The following is a 5,792-nucleotide window of genomic DNA, read 5'->3' as shown; positions in this document are numbered from 1 at the left end:
CTGTGGTTTGCTGATTTCGCTCGGATTACATGCAATTATTGCATTCCCATATTGAAACGGCTGAAACGGTTGTCTCCTTTTGATTCGAAGATTAGAAGAGATTTTGAGTCATTACTTGTGATTCGTGATATTCTCGTGAGATTTGCCTAGTGTGCCTTCCTTGGTTACAGTAGATCTCTAGACTATCAAGCGTTTCGACTAGCCCCTTTCGTAACTGGTTCTTCTAGTTGCGTTTCCTTCGAGTTGGAGTCACGGCATTCAACCTCGAAGTATTATCAAGCTGACGTCTATGATCCTCTAACGTCGTCGCCAACCTACTTCCGAGCTACTACGTGCTGGCTACAAGTCCAAGAAGATTGGCCCGCTTCCGAATCGGAAGTTCCGATGACTACTACAAGTTACAACATATCTGATAGCGATGTGGACGTACGACACATGGTGGTAGAGTTGCTGACGACGAAAGATGTTTGATCAGTATTGCGGTCTGGACTACGTTCACTACAACAACTACCGAGGCAGCTCTAGTTGCTTGCACGGTGAATGAGGACCTACCAATCCCACGACACCACCCCCCCCCCCCCCCCGACATGTATACATAGGTGACGAGCACTGGTCAACAACTATAGCCCTACGTGGTATGCACAACTCACGTTTATTCGGTACAACAAGTGAGCTATCGGATGCCGTTATTGTTTATTATCACGTCTTGGGTATGGATCCTACGATGAAGATCACGACGTGCTGACACCGAAACTACTGGGATGGCACCGACAGGGCGGTTGCCACCTTGGTCGTGGTTACAGTAAACTACGCAGACTCCAACAAGGTGGTTTTTGGTTTCAACGTCAACACGGCATTATAGACGACAACGTCATGGTAACACGGTAACTTGGTGGGTAGTCGGGCAGTTGCCTACCAGTCACGGTTACAGGGACTGTGTGGTTTCAACAAGGTGAAACCTTGCCTGTTACCATTACGTTGTTGGAAAGGTTGGTCACTTCACTGACGTCCATTCTATGCTAGTGGGTTACGTCATCCCCAAGTACTACAACGTTTTAATTACGTTATCAGTACTACAACTAAGAACGGCTTCATGAAGTTCACGAGAGGAGAATGGCTCAGGTTATGGCCGTTCGCCTCAACCTTTTTTTACGGTCCGTAAACCATTCGACGGAATGGAGAAGGGAGAGGACAATAATAATGCTATAAAGCTAAAGCCGTCTCGCTAAAGCAACTAACCGTGCGACATTAATAGTGTTTTTACGAACAAAGTCGTCTTTATCCGCCACAATACGAGTCTCGTATTACGAGAGTACCCGAAGCATTGAATGCGAATACTCTTATATTTCCGGCAATCGAATAATCTATGGGCAATATCATCAACAACTTCATTATCATCATCAGTACACAAGGTACACAGAGGGTTATCTACTTTTCCTATTTTGAATAAATAGTCGTGACAGACTGACCAATGACCGGATAAAATCTGATTCACATTTGAATGCACATAACGCACTGTCACATTGGGGAGTGACATGATATCTGGTATTATATCAGTGAGATCAACCATAGGAGCACGTTTCCGACCCCGATTAATGAAAGATTTGATAGTTGACGGTGATAGGGGGCATTCACACTTAGCCAATTCAGTGCTCTCCTTCGCCAAACTGTCCACAATATCACGGATTAAACCACAATGTGAACTCACCCATACAAACTCACAGGAAGCTACAGCACACGATATTTGATGTATCAACCTCCAAAGCGGAATAATATCTGGAGTCAAATTATAAGGATCACCCTGTAGTGCTGTGTAGAGAGAATACGAATCACTAACAAACAGGACTGTGCTGGTAACATCCACCTTCTGTTGAGTGAAGTATTTGGCACAATTCTGAGCTGCTAGAATCTCTGCAGAGTATGATGAGGCTAAAGTTCCTGCAGGAATTCTATCCTTCCACACAGGTTCCAATAAAGGGAAACTCATATCATCAATAGTGTCGAACGAATATCTCCAAACCGCACCACCAGCTCCTCCATGACCCGATCCAGCATCTACTGATCCATCAGATCAAGCCTCCGAACCGATATTCGCATACTCTTTCATCCGATTCCTCACTTTATCGAGTAAGGATAGAGCTTTGTTCCTTCTCAATATATCATCATCCGCACGTGAACATGATGTAGCCGAGAAAACTACCCTTAGAAACAACCACGGAGCAATCCTCGACGGCAATGGAAGTATCAGATGATACATGCTCCTAGGAAGGAACTCTTCTGATAGTTCTCGCCAACCTCTCCTCTTCAACCGCTTCTTCATCTTCTTCTTCTTCTCAGCTTGTTGTAAAAGAGCTTGCTTCGCTGGAGATGATTGAGAGTGTTGGAGTGCTGAATTTGCTGAGTGAGCTGCTCGGCGAGATACTCTTCTTGCTAAGTCTTCCCAGCCCACGATCTTAGGCAATTTATTAACCTTCGTCATCTTCAAACAGCCCGATATGACTCGGAGTATCGCATTATACCCAGTCTGAAGTTTAGAGAAGCTCCTCTCATTGCCCACAACGCCATAGAATCCCGGTGACGCATACAAAGCGCTGGACATGATAAACTGGTCTGCCAGCTGCTTTATAGCATTATTTCCGGTACCCTGCGCGGTAGCGCGGGTTCGATACTGTGCGGATGTGACGCCGGGCGTGCGCTTACGCCCTGGTTGTCTCCTTTTTACGTGTTCAACACGTCGTGTTGTTATTCCAATTGTTTCGGAGTCTTACGGTCGTATCTCGACCTGTATTCCGATAGGCAGTTGATTCTGCAGGATCACTGTCAGATTGGATAGGGACTTCATATGGTGGGTATGAAGGTTATCCGTATCTCTAGCAGTCATACGGTTATACATTGGTACTGGGATGTATTACTAGTTGTATCGATTCCCTTAGACTGTTAGTACGCTAGGGTAGCTATATATCGGTTAATGGGCACGGTTTGAGCTATTAGTCCTTATGGATGGGTGTGAGTCGATCTCTACTGTGCTGTAATAGCATGGTTTGAGAGCTTATCACTGGTACCGTGGTAATCGCGTTTGTCGTTCTATTCGCACTGATTTAAGAGTTCACCGCGTCGTGTCGCTTGCGATAAGTCCGTTACGGTTTACTTGTCTCTAAGCAAGTCACACGCCCGTTGTTCACGCGCATTTTACCGGGATTGATCCGACTCGGTGAGTCAGACACTGAGCTTATTTACTGGTGAGGTTGGGTACTATCTACTTGGTTTCGTGAAGAACAGCGAGGGCATGATATAGTAACGTATGAAGCTAAGGGCAAGCAGGGCCTGGAAGCTCCAACCCCCCTCGACTGAATGGTGGATGGTACTGGTTATATGAAGTACATAGACGTATGGGTCCACCTCCCTTAGGGGAAGGGAAGCTCAAGGGTAATTGTTACGACTCCTGCGGTTGGGGGTTGGTCTCAATGGTATAGGGCTTCTCGGTGGGGTGTGGTGCTAAGATGTTGCCTTCAGCACTGTGTCCCTGGTGTTACCTTGGGCGGCTGCTTGGGTGTTAAGACTTGGGTTGGCGTAGCAGCATGTTGCGCTGTGGTCCAAAGTTTGGACCTTGCAAGTTGCAATCACATTTTGAAACCGCATGCGGCGGCTCGTGAATTTGGGCTGTTGTTTCATCTCCGCAACGCGTTCTGAGGTACCGGGCGGTCATTCATCATTCCTGCAAGGACTTCTGCTCTAGGTGAATAGCTCTTTTCTATGCACGGACAACGCTTTATTAACGTTGTTTTTCCCCTGAACTGGCACGGTTGGGCCAACCGCACGGAATGGTACGAAAACACCGACTCTGTTTAGTGGAAATTTTTCGGTAAGACTGATCTATGCACTCGATAAGCTGCACCTCTCAGTTTAATAACCATCTCGAGTGTATTGTGATGAATAGCAGCTCCTTGTTTCGATCAAGGGACCTCTGGGTTATGAGCCCAACACGCTATCCACTGCGCCAAGCTGCTCATGCGTATAATCTCCTGTATCGCCCTGACGTGCTGAGCATAACTGTTCCACGATAGAATAGAGACTCTTCTCTCGTTGATGCGAACTGCACCGCCCGGGAATCGGACCCGGACCGTCTGCTTGGAAGGAAGATATCCTAACCATTAGACTAGCGGTGCATATCACTTATGTAGTGATTGAGTATTCCTGTGATACTTGTAGAGGGACATCTGAATCCCTTCTCGGACGTACCGTCGTCAACCATCCCGCGGCCAAGAGTCTGATTAGGTCTTAAACGCGTACCTGAGATCGCGAACTGCTACTATATCTCTCGCATGGTAGGCCGCATTCCATCTCGATTGATAACTCCAACTGGTGAGGTTCTCATCGCATACTACAGCTAGCTCGGCACAAGCTGCACAACTTTTTCGTGACATCGAAGTTCCTGCTTGCAAGCGCATTTTGAAACCGCATGCGGCGGCTCGTGAATTTGGGCGGTTGTTTCATCTCCGCAACGCGTTCTGAGGTACCGGGCGGTCATTCATCATTCCTGCAAGGAGTTCTGCTCTAGGTGAATAGCTCTTTTCTATGCACGGACAACGCTTTATTAACGTTGTTTTTCCCCTGAACTGGCACGGTTGGGCCAACCGCACGGAATGGTACGAAAACACCGACTCTGTTTAGTGGAAATTTTTCGGTAAGACTGATCTATGCAGTCGATAAGCTGCACCTCTCAGTTTAATAACCATCTCGAGTGTATTGTGATGAATAGCAGCTCCTTGTTTCGATCAAGGGACCTTTGGGTTATGAGCCCAACACGCTATCCACTGCGCCAAGCTGCTCATGCGTACAAACTCCTGTATCGCCCTGACGTGCTGAGCATAACTGTTCCACGATAGAATAGAGACTCTTCTCTCGTTGATACGAACTGCACCGCCCGGGAATCGAACCCGGACCATCTGCTTGGAAGGCAGATATCCTAACCATTAGACTAGCGGTGCATATCACTCATGTAGTGATTGAGTATTCCTGTGATACTTGTAGAGGAACATCTGAATCCCTTCTCGGACGTACCGTTGTCAACCATCCCGCGGCCAAGAGTCTGATTAGGTCTTAAACGCGTACCTGAGATCGCGAACTGCTACTATATCTCTCGCATGGTAGGCCGCATTCCATCTCGATTGATAACTCCAACTGGTAAGGTTCTCATCGCATACTACAGCTAGCTCGGCACAAGCTGCACAACTTTTTCGTGACATCGAAGTTCCTGCTTGCAAGCACAATTTGAAACCGCATGCGGCGGCTCGTGAATTTGGGGTGTTGGTTCATCTCCGCAACGCGTTCTGAGGTACCGGGCGGTCATTCGTCATTCCTGCAAGGAGTTCTGCTCTAGGTGAATAGCTCTTTTCTATGCACGGACAACGCTTTATTAACGTTGTTTTCCCCCTGAACTGGCAAGGTTGGGCCAACCGCACGGAATGGTACGAAAACACCGACTCTGTTTAGTGGAAATTTTTCGGTAAGACTGATCTATGCAGTCGATAAGCTGCACCTCTCAGTTCAATAACCATCTCGAGTGTATTGTGATGAATAGCAGCTCCTTGTTTCGATCAAGGGACCTTTGGGTTATGAGCCCAACACGCTATCCACTGCGCCAAGCTGCTCATGCGTACAAATTCCTGTATCGCCTTGACGTGCTGAGCATAACTGTTCCACGATAGAATAGAGACCCTTCTCTCGTTGATACGAACTGCACCGCCCGGGAGTCGAATCCGGACCATCCGCTTAGAAGGCAGATATCCTAA

General features: G+C 47.4%; 5 non-coding genes across 5 annotated transcripts; all 5 read right to left on the bottom strand.

Annotated features, from left to right (window-relative positions):
* Nucleotides 1-3,934: 3,934 nt before the first annotated feature.
* Nucleotides 3,935-4,007, bottom strand: Pmar_PMAR007202. Its single transcript has one exon. It is a non-coding gene; the product is annotated as a tRNA-Met (tRNA).
* An 87-nt stretch (nucleotides 4,008-4,094) lies between these two features.
* On the bottom strand, nucleotides 4,095-4,166 carry Pmar_PMAR007201. Its single transcript has one exon. It is a non-coding gene; the product is annotated as a tRNA-Gly (tRNA).
* Nucleotides 4,167-4,756: 590 nt separating this feature from the next.
* Nucleotides 4,757-4,829, bottom strand: Pmar_PMAR007200. The gene has a single exon. It is a non-coding gene; the product is annotated as a tRNA-Met (tRNA).
* Nucleotides 4,830-4,916: 87 nt separating this feature from the next.
* Pmar_PMAR007199 lies at nucleotides 4,917-4,988 on the bottom strand. The gene has a single exon. It is a non-coding gene; the product is annotated as a tRNA-Gly (tRNA).
* A 590-nt stretch (nucleotides 4,989-5,578) lies between these two features.
* On the bottom strand, nucleotides 5,579-5,651 carry Pmar_PMAR007198. The gene has a single exon. It is a non-coding gene; the product is annotated as a tRNA-Met (tRNA).
* Nucleotides 5,652-5,792: the final 141 nt, after the last annotated feature.

This window comes from Perkinsus marinus (assembly GCF_000006405.1).
Source record: "Perkinsus marinus ATCC 50983 genomic scaffold scf_1104296939830, whole genome shotgun sequence".
Classification (NCBI taxonomy): domain Eukaryota; phylum Perkinsozoa; order Perkinsida; family Perkinsidae; genus Perkinsus; species Perkinsus marinus.
The sequence above is the reverse complement of the archived record's forward strand: the minus strand, read 5'-3'. Positions and strand labels throughout refer to the sequence as shown.